We start from the raw sequence: 19429 nt of genomic DNA, 5'->3' as shown, positions 1-19429 counted from the left end.
CAAACTTGATTAAGAAGTTTTATGTTTCAGTATTTTTGAGGCTATACGCAGGTTTGGTTAAAGGAAGTAGCGTATACATGCAAGTAGGGTTCAATAAAGTAGCGTATAAATTTTGATGCATGGTTTTTGAGGTTACGGCTGGTTCTAAATGATGATGTAGGTTTCTGGGTTCAGCACAATGTTCTGGTGACAGTGATTTGATTGTTCAGATTAACTAATTGTTGGTTGATGTAGTTTGAGTTTCAAAGTTTCTGATGGGTCCAGTATGAAAATTTGATGAAACGAGGCCTTCATTTGTATTGTTGTGTACCAAGAGCATCCAATCTGAAAATTTATGAAACGTGGTCCTTGGAGGAAAAGAGAAGATCGTAGCCTTCTGTAGGCCGACGCCTACGTACTAGTAAACTCATTGGCTAGTACAAGAGCTAAGGGGTTGTAGCTCCCTTCCAGTAGAAGCTAGAAAACGAGAGAAGGTTGTAGCCTTCTGCAGGTGGGTTCCTACATACTGGTATGAGTCTGCGCCAGTACAAGATTGTAAACACATTTTCTTAATATTAAAAGAAGACAGAGATGAAAGCAGAAGGTGGTTTTTCTCCCGCATTGGGTTTCCACCTTAAATATTGGTGTTCATGTGTGTTGCTTATGTGTGATGGTTTATTATGTTTTTACTGCATTGTTTAACAATTTACTGATGCGCTGATCAAGGTTGAACACATGATAAATTGACTAAATCATAAGTTCTTTGGGTATATGCTAGTTTCTCTAATCGGAGTAGTGTGTACACACAAGTTCACTTCAAAGAAGTAGTGTATATAAATCAGTTTGGGAGATGAAAAAATATTGAACTGTAAATACTGATTCACACCCCCCCCCCCCTCAGTATTATTTCCACCTTGGAACAAAATATCAAATTCAGAAATGATGATGGACCAAAAGAGGTGAATGGAAAATTGTATAAAAAATTAGTGGGAAGCTTGAATTCTCTTACTACCACTAGACTAGGTATTGCTTATGCAGTCAACATACTTAGTCAATTCATGACTAAGCCTCGAGAAATTCATTGGATAGTTGCAACAATGGTCCTTCCATATTTAAAGGGAACTATTAATTTTGGTATTGAAAATACTAATGATTGTAATGTTGAGTTAACAAGTCATTTTGATTTTGTCTAGGATATTCAATATAGTATCAGGAGCGATATCATGGAATAGTAAGAAACAACTAACGATTTTCTTATCATAAACTGAAGCTGAGTATAAATCCCTATGCAGTGCCACTTGAGAAGCAATATGGCTTAGAAGGATACTTGAATATGTTGGAGAAATACAACAAGAATCTACAATAATTAGATATGACAAACAAAGCACCATCGAATTGGACAAAAAGAGAAGAATTCTAATCAAAAGAAATTGACGTAATACATTGTAACACAAATGAAAATGTGGCTAACATATTCACTAAGTCTCTTGAAAGGGATAAATTTGAGATTTGTAGAAGTAAGTTATGTGTTGTAGAAAATCCAAATTATGTTGTAAGCCTAGCTAATACTTAGACCAGTAGGCATGTCAATTAAGATTTTTTCTAAGTTATGTATTGTGCTATAGTTTATTTTGTTTGTTTTTTATATGGTTAGAATTAAGGGGAGGGGGGGGCGGGGGCGGGGGCGGGGGGGGGGGGTGGCGTTGGAAGACAGTAATTCCAACCGACCTTTGCCAAATTCATTAAATACATTAGGTAGCTAAACCTGTGGCTTTGGGATAGTTCTCCGAGCTTCTTGAAGAAGACATTGTCACTCACAATCCAGAAAATCCAAAACCTTCATATCCATATATAAATATCCTTCATTGTCAATGCAATGATCAAGTTTCAATGTTGAAACTCTCAATGAAGAATAAATTGAAAATAGAAAAATGGTATGTGTAGATTGTATAGTGGGCAATGTAGAATGGGAGGGGAATGTCTGCCCTACTGAGTGATCCAAAGATGCGGCCCTAGCCCATGACATGCACAACCCACTGCTAAAGCCATAACCTCTTCAAATATATGTTTACATATTCTTTCTGCGATTTGGAGGAAAAATGAAAGTAGTTCATAAGAATATTTCTGTTTACCTAGGAAAAATCAGAGCAGCTTATAAGAAACTTCTGGTTACCTGATCTAGAGGCAGACACACTGGTAAGGGCAATAAAAAAATAAAAAAATTTAAAACTACACTAGTCGTAGGAGAAGCAAAGGAAGGACACCTTCGCTAAGGCCATGTGCATCACCGATTCACGAGTACTAGGGTTAACAAAAATGAGCTAGTCATAAGAATAATTTAAGTTAAAGGTATTTAATATGTGTATAATATGTAAAAAAATCAAAACATAAAGAGGTAAATTAAATTGTTTAATAATTTTATTCATGTCTAATTTAAAGTTATTTTCAGAATTTGAACTAACTTAAATTTAATATTTTTAAAATCATATGCTACCACCATTATTGCTTCCCAAAAATCGTCAATCACCCATCTGCTACATCATTTTAAAATTGGTTTGTTTTGTAAATATTAATTTTATTAATTTGGAACCTCTCTAGATTTTGAATCCTTATGGGTCAAACTTGAATAATAAAGTTATATTTCATATTTCATTTTATAATTTGGGTTCAAGTTTACTTAAACAAAAAAAACTATACTATAATTCAATTTTACCATAATCCTCCACATGCTTATGATATGTATCATTTCCTTCCCCCTTAGTTTATGAGGGAATTTTTTAAAAAGAATATCCTTATGATATGTATCATTTCCTTCCCCTTAGTTTATGAGGGAATTTTTTAAAAAGAATATCCTTATTATTTTTATTGCAAGTATTTGATTGTAAATTTTGTATTCATCGAATGAAAAAATATAAAATCAACCTAGGTTAAAGTACCCAAAATATACATACGTTCCAAATTAATACGTGCAAAACAAACCAACTTTAAAATGACGTACCAGATGTGTGATTGATGATTTTTGTGAAGCAATAATGGTGGCAACACGGGTTTTTAAAAATATTAAATTTAAGTTATTTCACATACAAACTCAATAACGATTAATTAAACATGGATAAAATTATTAAACAGTTTTAATTTACCTCTTTCATGTTTTGAATTTTTTACATACTATACAGATGTAAAATTCCTTTAACTTAACTTTCTTCGTATACCTTGCTCATTTTTATTGGCCCTCCTACTAGTGAATCAGTGACAAACATGGATTTAGAGAAGGTGTCCTTCCTTTGCTTCTCCTACTACTAGTGCCCTTGTTGTCCTTTGACATAGTGCCCTTGTTGTCCTTTGACATAACTCTCGGTAAATTAGTTATGCCAAAGCACCTATAATGTTTTCTTGTTTTGAATGGTTGGATGACCAGTGAATAATTTATAAAGAGACATTTTAATCTCAGATAGATTTCTAAGTAAAATAAAAGGTTGTTCTTTCACTGCACATAGTTAATTTGATTTTAATGGGGTGGAAAAGTAGAGAATAAAGAAGTATAATTCATTTAACATTCAAACTCAATACTTAAAAAACTATAAGAAGAATTTAAGAAAACAGTGTTTGCTTAATCAAAAAAATATAATTAAACTATTACAGATATCTGATGTAATTTATAATTAAAGAGGAACTCACAATAACAAACAGTTTTGTAAATTATTCTCTTTTTATAAACACAATTTCATAGGGGATTCAAAATGAGACAGAAACTCAGTTAGATTTTGAATCGGATAACTGTAAAAGACTTAATTTATATGAAGAAAACATAATGATTGAATAACATGAAATAGAACTCACTGAGAAACAAACCATATGAGATAAATCCAAAATCCTTTATTATTCCAAAAAAATGCTCCAGCTTAGTACAAATCTGCTTGATAGCTTGTTCAAAGGTTCAAACCATAATAACTCAAACAAGGAGTTATTTATACAAAAATTTCAAAAATATCTACGATCTATTGGAACAACTTACCAAAATAGGACAATATTAAAGGAACCAAGAAACTTCTGAAGAGGTGGCTCTATCGTTTGGGAATCTGCTGATGATCTAGCATGAAAAATCTAATGATCTATCGTACTGTTAGGATAAAAGATTACTCAATTGTTTCACACAATTGATCCCATCTTTGTTCACTTGGGATTTCCAAATTCACCATCTTTCTAAATGTTTCATCCACTTCTATATACCTCTCGAAAGTTGGCTTGCTGAGGACGGATATCTAATTTCATGCTTGATGGTCAAATCAAACTCCAAGACTTCTAGAAAGGCCTTCCCTGTTATCTGTCCTTTGATTCTTGCAAACTTGGCTCTGTCTACTGCAATAGTATACAATTTCTTGCAATAATCTTCTAATTTGAGCAACTTATCATTTAGATCTACTAATCCTGGTAGTCCTTTTTGATTTAAAATATTAAACTTTGAATGAAACCTTTGGACAACAATATCTAGGGTTTGACATTTTTGTTTCTAACTAGTTAATCAGAATCTTATTTTGTAAGACCTTCTTAATCTCTAAGATGGTAGTTGTTCTCTCAGAAATATTTATTCCTTCCAAATCTTCCCTGCTTTTTGAAATTAACACCTTTATCATATCTATGGCTTCTGCTGGCTTGGTCTTCAAAGCTGCTTTCTGTTTTTCTATTCCTGCTGTGATGAGTTCTTGTTGTTCAAAAATAATTTGTATGGATGACCATACATATGTCATAGATTAGTTGATGTGTGTCCAAATATTTTCCTTGGCATGGGCCAAAGTATATGCCATTAGGGACTCACTTTCCAACTTGTGGATCTTAAGTTCCAATCTGTGGGACTTCTGCATCTCCTGCACATACAAAGTATCATTCTTGACTTTCTACAATTCTAAACTTTGGAACTTTTGCAGTAACTTCTTATTTTTCTGTTTTTTTATTGCCAATTCTTGTGATAATCTTGCTGGATCAGCTGCTATTGATGTAGAGTCAATGGTTGTTGATGATGAACTAGGTTCTGTACCTACAATTGCTATTGGCACTATTGTAACTGGAACCATAACAAGTTGTGCTGCTTCTTTCTCCTTTAGTAACTCCTCAAGCTACTCTTCCATTTTCTTTAGTTGTATATTTTGCTCAATGATAAGCTTGAGCATGTCCTCCTTTTGTTGTTCATTTTATGCTATGTCCTTTGTTAGAGGATCTTCTATAGAAGGAAGCTTCAACTATTTCTTTAATGCAGCAATGTCTGCATCTTTCTTTTTGAGGAGTAACTCTGCAGCTTTGACATCTTTGGGATCATATCCTACTTTAATCACAAATTCCTCGAGTACCTTTATCATGTTATCTTTGGTTAATGAATGAATATTTTCTATCTTGAGTTGAGATTGAACATTGGATAGAGCAGTCCTAAGTTTAGAAAGAGACATAGTTGTAGTAGTCATGGTGGAAAACAACATCTCACTAGTCTGTCTATGCATATCCATATGGTTAATTGGACGAATTTTACTAGTATCAAATGAAAACATAGTCTTTTTATAATCTGACGCAGACTTAGGAAATGGGATTTGGGCTTGCAAGAAATCCATTTACATTCTGCCTTTCTCACTATCAAAAGAAGAAAGAAGTGTGTGCTGGGAAGTTGATGTTTGTTTCCAAAATTGGTTGTATACATTAGACTTCAAAGTCTCATTCTTTTGTTTAATTTTGAGGAACCTTGAGAAGATGCTTTGATCATCTAAGGAACTAGTTCCCATGGATTGAATGATTTTTAGAGGCTCCTTAGAAGGTGAACTTGTAGGAGGAGTTGTTGAAACACTAGCTCCTGCTGATGTAGAAACTTTTGAATCTTTGAGATCAATTATTACTGGTTGATATTCTTCTATTGATGTGACCAAGCCAACATTTGGTTTCTTCTGTTGAAAAATGAATCCTTTCATAATCTCTTCAGTAGATGAAGTCTCATCTTTCACCCTTTTCTGTTGCTTGCTCTAAACAACTAGAGTATGTTCATTGGGGGTGGATACAACATGTTCATCTACCTCTTGAAGTGTCCAATCAACCCACTCCTCTTGATTCATGAACTTTTCTATTTCTAGTCTTGGAGTACGATTATAATGAGTCGTTTTTAATTCAACTCTCAAGGTAGAAATAATACCAAAATGGTCATAAGACCGAGTAAAGGTAGGCTAGAAGTTCATTTTCTTTAACAATGCATCTGCCTCAACACCAGCTAAGATGGTATTGCAAATGAATGATCCAATCTTTGACTTGATTTTGAACTGAGACTTCCTTTTTCCTACCACAAAGTGCAGGTCATCCATGTTGATCATCTGCCTAATATATTTCAGAGAAAATATCCTCATATCAACATACTTGGGCAACTTCTATGGTGTAAGCTCACAACCATATACCCTTATCTCTGTATAGTTCTGGTATAAATACTAGTCACTAGTTTTAGTGTGCTCACTTAAGTGTAAAATCCTCTTAATTTCATGTCCAATCCTTGGCTCTGTCTGAATGTTAAGAAGTTGTGCCACTAGTTGTATGAATGTATCTATAAAATATGAAAATGAAGAGGTTGTTGAAGTGGTCCTAACTATTTCGGTCAAATGAATCACTGATTGATTCACTCCTTGTTCATCCTATTTGTTGAGCTTGATAGGCAAAAGATCTCCTTACTAAAAAATAAACATGTGAACAATTACAGAGTTGTAGTTGAACACTCCTTGTATAGTAAGATTCATAAATTTTTCATGTATATTATCGACCACATGTTAGCACCTAAATCTACCTTAGGCTGAAGGAAGGCAAAAATTAGGGTAACCACAAACCACGCTCAGTCTGGTAGCTAGCCCTACTAGAACAGGAGAGGGCTCTCTCTGAGTCACGCTCAGTGCATAGATAAGCAAAAAACGGTCTGAGATGACTTACAATGAAATATTGATCTTAGACTAGTAAGTGAATATGGATACAAGAAACAAATTTTATGAATGACGGAGCTTCTGGGATGGTATGGGACCAACACTCAACAAAGAACATAGAATTTAATACAAAGGCACAGATTATTCCGTGAGGCAAGGCAGGCGGAAAATGTAGCAATTTAGTTTGAGGTAACGCGGAATGAATAGATTGCTGAAGAAAGTGAAAAGGGCATAGTTACATGAATCCTTTTCAACAGAAGAAAAACACTGAACATGAAATTTTCCCACAGGCAGAGCAATGAAATTGAATTCTACATAATCTCACTTAAAAAATTTCACTAGGAATGAACATGAATTGAATTATGAAACATAATGAAATACATATGAAAACATAAGAGACACATTTGCTACACTCACAACCATAAGAATCTCATGAAACAGAGCCGCTGCCTTTCATTAATTCTCTGTCAAAAATACATAGTGAAGAAATAGAGTTTCTTTCCCACAGTATCCCAGAAGTCACAAACCAACCAACCCTTTGCAAATAGCTTGCATACAATATATAGAATGTGTAAGGAAGAGATAGAACGCCCAAGGGTTAGGGAGTTACTCAAATCATTACAAAATGGAGATGAAGAGCCAACCATCAGCTACAGGTGCAGCGCTACAAACATGACATTTGGCTTGGGTGACCGTTTGCCTTCCTTCGCCACTTGGATAGAAGCCAATCTGGAGAAAAAACACTTTAAATGCTGCCTTTGGTGCCAAAAAAACCGAATTGTAGATGAGCGGGCCAACTTGGAGAAGTCGCGAACCGAAATTTCGCGAAACAGAAGCAAATTGGGCAATTTTTCCTCTGTGTGTCGCGCCATTTTCTATGTGCGCCGTGCTACTTTGGGGCCTATTTTGGGGCACTTCAAGGTGTCAAAAATGTGCCCAAGTGGGCTTGTTGGAAATCCTATCCTGTCTACTTTCTAACCCCACTGGAATTTTTGAATTTAGTGCTCATTTGCCCCTCCAAATCTCCATTCTCCCAAGACTGCTTCCTGTGTGTCAAAAAAGGGGCAGAGAGGCCATTTTTGGGTGTTTTTGGACCTTTTGGAGACTCATACCTTGCCAAAATTTCTTGTCTGGGCACCAGTAGTCATGATTTTCCATGCTGAATCCAAAAATGCAAACCATTCCTCATTTGGAGCTCTAGAATTTTAGTGTCGTGCCAGTGGCGTAGCGCACAGGGAGAAAAACCCTGTGTTTTGCCCAAAAATTTGTCATGTGACCAAAAATTCCCCAAATTTCTTGAAATTTGGGCTAGAGGTTCCCTATGGGGTGTTATGATGGGCCAAGGAAGCCTCAACCAAGATTTGAATCTAATCTTGCTCTTTTGCCTCTTTTGCCTTTCTTGTTGCTTTCCTCAATTTCGCCTTCAAACTCCTTATCCGGGCCCTTGCACTCATGTTTCGTGTCCTGTAACGATAAGCCATGTGTCTCAGTAAGGCAAGGTCCTGATCAGCCTTGTCCAGCAGCCTCTCCAAGTGCATGTTCACGCTCTCGAGATGGGCCTCCCGATCCTCATTGATTGCTCCAATAATGTGAGCTCAACTCTTCTCCTTTGAGCAGCTTCGTGATGCTCTCGAATGTTTTGCAGCTCCATAATCGCCTGCTGATCCTCAAGCTGCTTGTTTCTCTGCTCCAGGTACTTCATGTTCCACTTGGCCCTCTCCAAGTCAAGGGATAAGGACTCAATCACTGATTGCTGCTCCTGGATGATCTCTGTAAGCTCTGTATTAGTTGGTTGTGCATTTGTCTCATCATCATGGTGAGAACGAATTCGGTCTCTCGTTCACCTGATGGCCCTTTCTCCTGCACTGGCTCCTTACCTCTGCCCTGCTCATGTGATGCCGATGTCGGAAGCGAGGCCCCTTCCACCCCGAGTGGAGATAACACTCGCTTTGCTGCTGCAAATAAGGGTCTACTGCCTCTCTGATAGGTGATGACTACTGGCATAGTAGCAGTCTCATGGCACTCATACTGATGTGATGGGCCACCTATCTCATGCTCTACCTCTGATACTACCTGTGGAGCGCTGAAGAAGTCACGGGAGATGAAGTCCTCCCAAGCAATACCCTGCAATCCCAACTGATGATCTACCAAAATCCGGATAAGAGCAAAGTGATAAACACTGTTAAGCTGCTGTCGAGGGGTCTTGTGCTGCATGAAATTTTTCATCCTCTCTATGTTCCCGCAAATGAAAAATGGGAGGTTCATCATTCGCACCCTGGTAAAGTGCATGAGCAACCTGATGTGATAGGCATAAAGGTGAGAAAACCTCCCCTCACAACTGAAGTATTTCATGATCAGTTTCATGAGCGAAGCATACTCATCTCTCAAAAATCTGAACGGGAAAACTCTCGTGAGCTGACTCAAACAACTGGCCTTAATGTAAGGCTCAAAATGATGCCTCTCCACCTTCTTCTTCTTATGCCACTATTCTCCAACATTTGGTATGCTTGTTGCCACTGATATGGTTTCAGGTGTCAATGTGAAAGTGACCCGAGCCAAGATATACTGACCTCCATGTAGGTGAAGTGCAAAAAGACGGGCCAACTCATGATGAACTCTGACATTTGCCACCCTTTGACAAAATTCAAGACATGCTAAATGCTGGAAACATGACATAGCAAGAGGGCATGCCTGCAACTCGGTGAGGGTGTTTGGATCATCTCTAACATGTTTGTCACTCCGCTGATGTCTCCTGGGAACCTGTTCTCCTGAAGTTGTATCACTGTGGGTCCCCTCCTCATATTCTGATGAAACCTCGGATGCCATGACTGTTGTTTTGTAAACTGAATTTAGGTTGCCCTTTGATTATAGTGAAGCTGGAGGTTGCTTTGACAATATTCCACCAAGGGGACAATTAAAAAGGGAGTATTAGGAGGGGGATAATATAATGGGAATAGGGGTTTATAGGAGAATTTTGTTTAGGGATATACAGGGGGTTTTGGGGTATTTTGATAGGGTAGGTTTTGTGTTTTTGGCAAGGTAAGGTTTTAGGGTTTGTAAGGTAGGGTTTGGGATTTATTTAGCAATAGGAAGAGGGGAAAGGGAGTATGATTTTGGTAGTCTTAGGGTAGTGGTTATGGGGACAATGGCATAGGGGAATAAGTTACAAGGGTAGGGTAGGAAAAATAACCTTGGTAGCGATATCACTGTAGCACAAACCCTAGCATAATGGTTTTCTTTGGTGTCTTCTTTGTGTTTGCTTTATGAAAAAATTTTGCATTTTATTACAGCCATAAAATCATCATATTACCCATAAAAATTGGTGCAAAATTGAATTTAGGTAGCCTACCTTGCAAATAGAGGAGCTCCACAAAAAATTTGAGTGGATTTGGTAGGTTCTGGGCGCTTTATCCCTGTGCACCGCGCGCAAAGCCTAGTGCGCCACGCGCTCTGAGTGCACCACGCCAGTGGTAATTTTGAACTGTGGGCGGGCTCTGTATGCACCACGCCTGATGAGTGCACCGCGCTCCTGCCTGTGTGCGCCGCGCGCCCAGAGATCGCCCACACCTGCTCCAAATTGCTCAAATCCTCAACCCACGACCTTGCAACGTTTTCCCAATGCCTTTGATTGCACATTGAGCTTGTTTCATGATGTTATTTGTGTATATAAGCTTGGAGGTCATGTTTTAAATTAAATTTTTCAAAAAAACCCACTTTTCTAATGTCCTGTTCAACACCTTTTCACTGACTTTAATATAACCCTGATTTTCACCTTTTCTCCAAATTTTGGGCTCAAACGATGAAATTTTCGACACTTTTTTGCAGGGATTGCATGACAGAGCACTTGGCCATGGTAACCATGACTGCACCTGAAGAAATCAACTGTCGACTCTTTTTGAAAATTTTGTCACAAATGACACTATTTGACTTTTCTTCAAAACAGAGTTTTGAAGAATAGTCGAAGTCTGTCAATATGATGGTGAAACTCTACGGATCATTACTTTGCAAGAGCATCCCGCTGGCCTGCATGGCTTTACTGGACATATTAAAGACCAAATTGATCGATCCCTAAACCTAATGACCCAAAATGACTTTTGTCTTTTAAAGGACCAGACTTTGACTGTTATGGACTTTTTGATTATTTGACACAAAGACATAAGCCAGCAGGAGCCAGACATGAGGGGAAATGACTAGCATGAATTTCTTCGTTAGATCATGGCATGCCCCTAGTGGAATGCAGCTGAGTGAATGGAGCGGGACACCTAAAAATGAAATGCATAAAGAGTTTTGATCTCTGACTGAGGACTGACCAGACCGACTCTAACATTGGCTCCAATGGGGGATGGTAGCTCCTTGGAGGTGCCAAGAACTGAAAATATCTGGAAGAGCTAGACAGTGCCTTCGTCCATTGGGCTATGGAGTCATTATTTTGACAAACAACACAAGATTTTGACTCATTTATTGACTGAAACCTGACTTAAACCGACTTTATTATGAAACCAACATGACTGAAAAAACCGACTCAATGAAAAAGGGAATTACTCATGACTGAATTAACTAAAACAAGAACTGAAAAAACTTATTCAATGACAGCAGTCCATCAAGATTCGAGGGTTTCAAATCATGATGACAGCCACCTGTGTACTAATGCAATATGTACAATCATGTGTATTGTGTATTCCAATGTAACCAATCAAGTAGATGCCTCCTTGATTGATTCTTCGGATCAAATCTTCTGGTCAACAATAGATACTTGTAACTGAGCCTCCAAAAACATAATTGACCATGATCCCCTTCATCACTGAATACTGCAATAATCCCCTTCACTGCTGACTGCAACAAATCTGCCATTAGATCCTGAAAAACATGAAGTCTTTCCTCCTACTGAAAAAACAAGGTATCTTTTTCTCTTGATTTTGGTCTTTCTTCATAAATAAGAGTATGCTCCTGGTCTTCAAAAAATTATGAATAAATAGGTGAGTAGATTTCCTCTTCAAAGAGAATTTCAAAACATGAGACATATGAGGAAGAGTCTGAAAGACAATCCTGAATGTCCTGCTCTTCGGTAGACTGAATGTATTGTAGGTCACCTTCATATGATATGATAGCCAGATTGTCTTTGCATTCGTTAATCATGAGAAAAGAAACTTCGAATGATTCTTGAAAACCAAGCATGACATTTCTATCATCTACCAACGATTCATCCAAGGAAATTTTTTCACTTACTTGAACAAAATTCTCATCTTGTTGTTCATGAGCTGACTGGATTACCTCTTCATGAAGACTGTGTTCTGTTGACATGAGAACATTTGGATCCAAAACTCTGTCTTCTTCATCCCAGATGATTTCAGCAGCAGAGTTCTCTTTTATGGGACTTATTACAAGGTTTTCTTGGTCACCATAATCCGAATCTGGATCTAAAAGGTTTGACTTAACGTTATCACATTCTGAAAGTAGAACTGGACTTCCCTGCATGCTGTCTTCTTCTATGGACAGATCCGAAACGACACTTTTTCTTTCATCACTTTCAGCCATATGGAATTCTTCAACCTGTTGATCTATAAAGTTGTTCACCGGACTGTCATCCTTTTCAAAAGAGGAAGAAGTTTCACCAACACTTTCTTGACCGTGTGTGCACTGAAAATCCGCTTTAGCTTGAGCTGGAACATAACCGTGCAAGAGTTGACCTATCTCGTCTTCAGACAAAGGAGATAAGACCTTTTGTTTCCTTTCACTCAATCAGTGGTTGTCTTCATTAATTTCAAGTTAAGGTGTATATAAATATTCCTCATACTGCTGATCCATTTCATGTAATTCCTGTTGATTGTCAAGATGCAAAATTATTTCCTCTTCCACCATACTACAATCTTGATCATGCTACAAATTTTCATGATCGTCTTTACGTTGCTGAAAGGGATTTTCATCCAGGGCTTCCATGATCTCATCATCCATAAAATTATCATCCTCATAGTATTTTTCAAGGCTTTCAATAAAAGTAGAAGCATGTTTGCAATAGTCATGAACTAGATTTAATGATGGATAAGAGTATTTATATCTTTCAATGAACATGGCATGAAAATCCTTTAAACAGTAAATACAAGCAGACAGTAAACTTTCATACCAAGATTGGACTTCACCTTCTAGAGTGGCCATGAATATCTTCATTAAGCAATCTTCAGGAAAATCAACCTTCAACTTGCGAATATGCATGTGAAATCGAACTAGATGTAAAGCATCGTCCTTCTTACCATCATCTTTAAATGTAGGTAAATTCCTTGACCAATCTACTTTCGGAATATTATTTGGAAAGCCTGGAATGTGATCTCGGCTCATGGGAGCATATCTTCTTGCAACCCAATCCATATTGAAAATCTCACAGCTACTGACCTCTCTACAGTGGAGTCACCATGAAGCACCGATTGCTGGATTCTTCAGTGAATGGAGTTACCAGGTGAATGATTTCAGTCGTCTTCTTATGTCTGATCGTTTTTCACCATCAACCATTAGATCTGAGATTGCTAGATGTACTGGGGCAAACAATCTTCAAGCAAACCATTTTCTTCCCCAGTATGGTCGCCACTATGTTACCACCTAAATCTACCTTAGGCTGAAGGAAGGCAAAAATTAGGGTAACCACAAACCATGCTCAGTCTAGTAGCTAGCCCTACCAGAACAGGAGAGGGCTCTCTCCAAGTCACGCTCAGTGCATAGATAAGCAAAAAACGATCGGAGATGACTTACAATGAAATATTGTTCTTAGGCTAGTAAGTGAATATGGATACAAGAAACAAATTTTATGAATGACCGAGCTTCTGGGATGGTATGGGACCAACGCTCAGCAAAGAACAGAGAATTTAATACAAAGGCATAGATTATTCCGTGAGGCAAGGCAGGCGGAAAATGTAGCAATTTAGTTTGAGGTAAAGCAGAATGAATAGATTTTTGAAGAAAATGAAAAGGCCATAGTTACATGAACCCTTTTCAACAGAAGAAAAACATTGAACATGAAATTTTCCCACAGGCAGAGCAATAAAATTGAATTCTACCTAATCTCACTCAGAAAGTTTCACTGGAAATGAACATGAATTGAATTATGAAACATAACAAAATACATATGAAAACGTAAGAGACACATTTTCTACACTCACAACCACAAGATTCTCATGAAATAGAGCCGCTGCCTTTCATTAATTCTCTGTCAAAAATACACAGTGAAGAAACAAAGTTTCTTTCCCACAGTCTCCTAGAAGTTACAAACCAACCAACCCTTTGCAAATATCTTGCATACAATATATAGAATGTGTAAGGAAGAGGTAGAATGCCCAAGGGTTGGGGAGTTACTCAAATCATTACAAAATGGAGATGAAGAGCCAACCATCAGCTACAGGTGCAGCGCTACAAACATGACATTTGGCTTGGGTGACCATTTGTCTTCCTTCGCCACTTGGATAGAAGCCAATATGGAGAAAAAACACTTTAAATGCCAACTTTGGTGCCAAAAAAAACGAAGTGTAGATGAGCTGGCCCACTTGGAGAAGTCGCGAACCGAAATTTCACGAAACGGAAGCAAATTGGGCAATTTTTCCTCTGTGCGTCGCGCCATTTTCTCTGTGCGCCATGCTACTTTGGGGCCTATTTTGGGGCACTTTTAGGTGTCCAAAATGTGCCCAAGTGGGCTTGTTGGAAAGCCTGTCTTGTCTACTTTCTAACCCCACTGGAATTTTTGAATTTGGTGCTCATTTGCCCCTCCAAATCTCCATTCTCCCAAGACTGCTTCCTGTGTGTCAAAAAAGGGGCAGAGAGGCCATTTTTGGGTGTTTTTTGACCTTTTGGAGACTCATACCTTGCCAAAATTTCTTTTTCGAGCACCAGTAGTCGTGATTTTCCATGCTGAATCCAAAAATGCAAACCATTCCTCATTTGGAGCTCTAGAATTTTAGCGCCGCACCACAGGGAGAAAAACCCTGTGTTTTGCCCAAAAATTTGTCATGTGACCAAAAATTCCCCAAATTTCTTGAAATTTGGGCTGGAGATTCCCTATGGGGTGTTATGATGGGCCAAGGAAGCCTCAGCCAAGATTCAAAGCCGATCTTTCTCTTTTGCCTCTTTTTCCTTTCTTGTTGCTTTCCTCAATTTCACCTTCAAACTCCTTATCCGGGCCCTTGCACTCATGTTTCGTGTCCTGTAATGATAAGCCATGTGTCTCAGTAAGGCAAGGTCCTGATTGGCCTTGTCCAGTAACCTCTCGAGATGGGCCTCCCGATCCTCAGTGATCTCTTGCTCCAATGATGTGAGCTCAACTCTTCTCCTTTGAGTAGCTTGGCGATGCTCACGAATGTTTTGCAGCTCCATAATCGCCTGCTGATCCTCAAGCTGCTTGTTTCTCTGCTCCAGGTACTTCATGTTCCACTTGGCCCTCTCCAAGTCAAGGGATAAGGACTCAATCACTTATTTCTGCTCCTGGATGATCTCTGTAAGCTCTGCATTGGTTGGTTCTGCATCTGTCTCATCATCATGGAGGAGAACGAATTCGGTCTCTCGTTCACCTGATGGCCCTTCCTCCTGCACTGGCTCCTTACCTCTGCCCTGCTCATGTGATGCCGATGTCGGAAGTGAGGCCCCTTCCACCCCGGGTGGAGATAACACTCGCTTTGCTGCTGCAAATAAGGGTCTATTGCCTCTCTGATAGGTGATGACTACTGGCATAGTAGCAGTCTCATGGCGCTCATACTGATGTGATGGGCCACCTCTCTCATGCTCTACCTCAAATACTACCTGTGGAGCACTGAAGAAGTCACGGGAGATGAAGTCCTCCCAAGCAATACCCTACAATCCCAACTGATGATCTACCAAAATCCGGATAAGAGCAAAGTGATAAACACTGTTAAGCTGCTGTCGAGGGGTCTTGTGCTGCATGAAATTTTTCATCCTCTCTATGTTCCCGCAGATGAAAAATGGGAGGTTCATCATTCGCACCCTGGTAAAGTGCATGAGCAACCTGATGTGATAGGCATAAAGGCGAGAAAACCTCCCCTCACAACTGAAGTATTTCATGATCAGTTTCATGAGCGGAGCATACTCATCTCTCAAAAATCTAAACGGGAAAACTCTCGTGAGCTGACTCAAACAACTGGCCTTAATGTAAGGCTCATAATGATGCCTCTCCACCTTCTTCTTCTTATGCCACTGTTCTCCAACATTTGGTATGCATGTTGCCACTGATATGGCTTCGGGTGTCAATGTGAAAGTGACCCCAGCCAAGATAGACTAACCTCCATGTAGGTGAAGTGCAAAAAGACGGGCCAACTCATGATGAACTCTGACATTTGCCACCCTTTGACAAAATTCAAGACATGCTAAATGCTGGAAACATGACATAGCAAGAGGGCATGCCTGCAACTCAGTGAGGGTGTTTGCCTCATCTCTAACATGTTTGCCACTCCGCTGATGTCTCCTGGGGGCCTGTTCTCCTGAAGCTGTATCCCTGTGGGTCCCCTCCTCATATTTTGATGAAACCTCGGATGCCATGGCTGTTGTTTTGTAAACTGAATTTAGGTTGCCCTTTGATTATAGTGAAGCTGGAGGTTGCTTTGACAATCTGCCACCAAGGGGACAATTAAAAAGGGAGTATTAGGAGGGGGATAATATAATGGGAATAGGGGTTTATAGGAGAATTTTGTATAGGGATATACAGGGGGTTTTGGGGTATTTTGATAGGGTAGGTTTTGTGTTTTTAGCAAGGTAAGGTTTTAGGGTTTGTAAGGTAGGGTTTGGGATTTATTTAGAAATAGGAAGAGGGGAAAGGGAGTATGATTTTGGTAGTGTTAGGGTAGTGATTATGGGGACAATGGCATAGGGGAATAAGGAACAGGGGTAGGGTAGGAAAAATAACCTTGGCAGCGATATCACTGTAGCACAAACCCTAGCATAATGGTTTTCTTTGGTGTCTTCTTTGTGTTTTCTTTATGAAAAAATTTTGCATTTTATTACAGGCATAAAATCATCATATTACCCATAAAAATTGGTGCACAATTGAATTTAGGTAGCCTACCTTGAAAATAGAAGAGCTCCACAAAAAATTTGAGTGGATTTGGTAGGTTTTGGGCGCTTTATCCCTGTGCGCCACGCGCAAAGCCCAGTGTGCCGCGCTAGTGGTAATTTTGAACTGTGGGCGGGCTCTGTGTGCGCCGCGCCCAGTGAGTGCGCCGCGCTCCTGCCTGTGTGCGCCGCGCGCCCAGAGATCGCCTACACCTGCTCCAAATCGCTCAAATCCTCAACCCACGACCTTGCAACGTTTTCCCAATGCCTTTGATTGCACAATGAGCTTGTTTCATGATGGTATTTGTGTATATAAGCTTGGAGGTCATGTTTTAAATTAACTTTTTCAAAAAACCCACTTTTCTAATGTCCTGTTCAACACCTTTTCACTGACTTTAATATAACCCTGATTTTCACCTTTTCTCTGAATTTTGGGCTCAAACGATGAAATTTTCGACACTTTTTTGCAGGGATTGCATGACAGAGCACTTGGCCACGGAAACCATGACTGCACCTGAAGAAATCAACTGTCGACTCTTTTTGAAAATTTTGTCACAAATGACACTATTTGACTTTTCTTCAAAACAGAGTTTTGAAGAATAGTCGAAGTCTGTCAATATGATGGTGAAACTCTGCAGATCATTACTTTGCAAGAGCATCCCTCTGGCCTGCATGGCTTTACTGGACATATTAAAGACCAAATTGATCAATCCCTAGACCTAATGACCAAAAATGACTTTTGTCTTTTAAAGGACCAGACCTTGACTGTTATGGACTTTTTGATTATTTGACACAAAGACATAAGCCAGCAGGAGCCAGACATGAGGGGAAATGACTAGCATGACTTTCTCCGTCAGATCATGGCATGCCCCTAGCGGAATGCAGCTAAGTGAATGGAGCAGGACACCTAAAAATGAAATGCATAAAGAGTTTTGATCTCTGACGGAGGACTGACCAAACCGACTCTAACACCAGAAATTGACTATAATTATACATGAATGTTGGTTGCTGATCTTTGTTGAAGATGGAAATGAATCCAAGGATGGGTTCATGAACAAACTGGTCATATGGATGTCCTAACAAGTAGGAAAGCAGAGAAATACAATGTTTTGAGGCTTCAGGAAACATGGAAGATGGGTAAGGCGGATTCCTTTTTGGTAATCTTGCATCCTCAAGTAAAAATATTTCAAAGATTTGGGCTCTCTGTGGAAAGGTTAGCTTATGGTACAGATCCATAAGTGCTGCTGGTGAAAAATGGTTGAGAGAGTTCAATTGAGGAATTAGGAGCATCTGGTTGATGTTTTTAGGAGAGATGGTGATAAGAAGGTCTCCATTCTGAGCCACCAGTCCTCTTTTTATATGGTAATATTTGGCTTGGAACCAGGTACTCAGTTCACGGAAAACATGATTTTTTGGGAAGTTGAAGAAAGGCAACAGTGATTCCCAGAATTTGATTGGGTCTTGCTGGTCAAGGTATTTTTGTTTGTGCCATAGGTGTTGTTTGTGGAAGTCGAACTCACACTTGGTATCTGCAATCTTGAAAAGGGAGTCAGCAAGGGGAACATGGTCAAGATCGAGTGGGGTGGTAGTAACAACACTTTCTTTTGTACTGTACTTTTTATCTTTCCGTTTTGTGGCCATTCTGACAGACGAAAGAATGAGGTGATCGACTGAGTGGATTCATCAAATGGCAAGAAGTTTTGCGCAAGAAACTGTTTGACCTACAAATTAGAGTAAAGAGTAAGAGGAAGGTGACGAAGAGACAGGTTTAAGTTTATTTATAGCATGCAGGATTTGGCTAAAGGTTTATTTTATGACCGTAGCGGCTTTAATGTTTAGGAGCGAAGCTGTAACAGTTGAATAGGAACGAGTATGACAGCTAGGCAATGGATAGTGAGGTGGCATTGGATAGAATGGCTAGACAATGTATATGTGAGGTGGTGGTATTGGATTGGTCAAGGGATAATGGTCAAAGAGTAGGATGGAGGACCGTTGGCAGAAGAAAACCATTGGGGGATTTCAGAGGGGGTAGTGAATGGCTTTTGGTTTGAAGCGGGGGGGGGGTGCGGAGTTATAAGATGGTGACATGTAAGGTTGGGGCATTCGCCATTAAAACTACTTTTCGGACAGCCCCCCCCCGGGAAATGGTCGAGGGGGCTACGAAGTCTGTCCTCCGTCGTTGATCTAGGTGGGGAGTAGATCCACCGTTTGATTATGCACACTCTTTATTCAAAGCCGACAAGTATTTTGTCGTCTAGCGACTTTGGATTAAACAAACATATGCGCTATATAACATAAAACCTAATATTAGATATTAATAACAAATATTAATACCTTTTAAAGGGGAATTAATTATCAATTAATAAAATTTAACATTTCTTGTGTGGCACATTTAAACAAGCAGCCTCTAAATTTATTCTTTTTGAAACTGAAGCTTTTATTTTCTTTTTGCTTTCCTAACATTTTTTGTTTTCTTT

The sequence above is a fragment of the Pinus tabuliformis genome, chromosome 3_1 (genome assembly GCF_031772625.1).
Source record: "Pinus tabuliformis cultivar Carrire ecotype Pingquan chromosome 3_1, CPIR1, whole genome shotgun sequence".
In the NCBI taxonomy this organism is placed as follows: domain Eukaryota; kingdom Viridiplantae; phylum Streptophyta; class Pinopsida; order Pinales; family Pinaceae; genus Pinus; species Pinus tabuliformis.
This window is presented reverse-complemented; position numbering follows the sequence as displayed.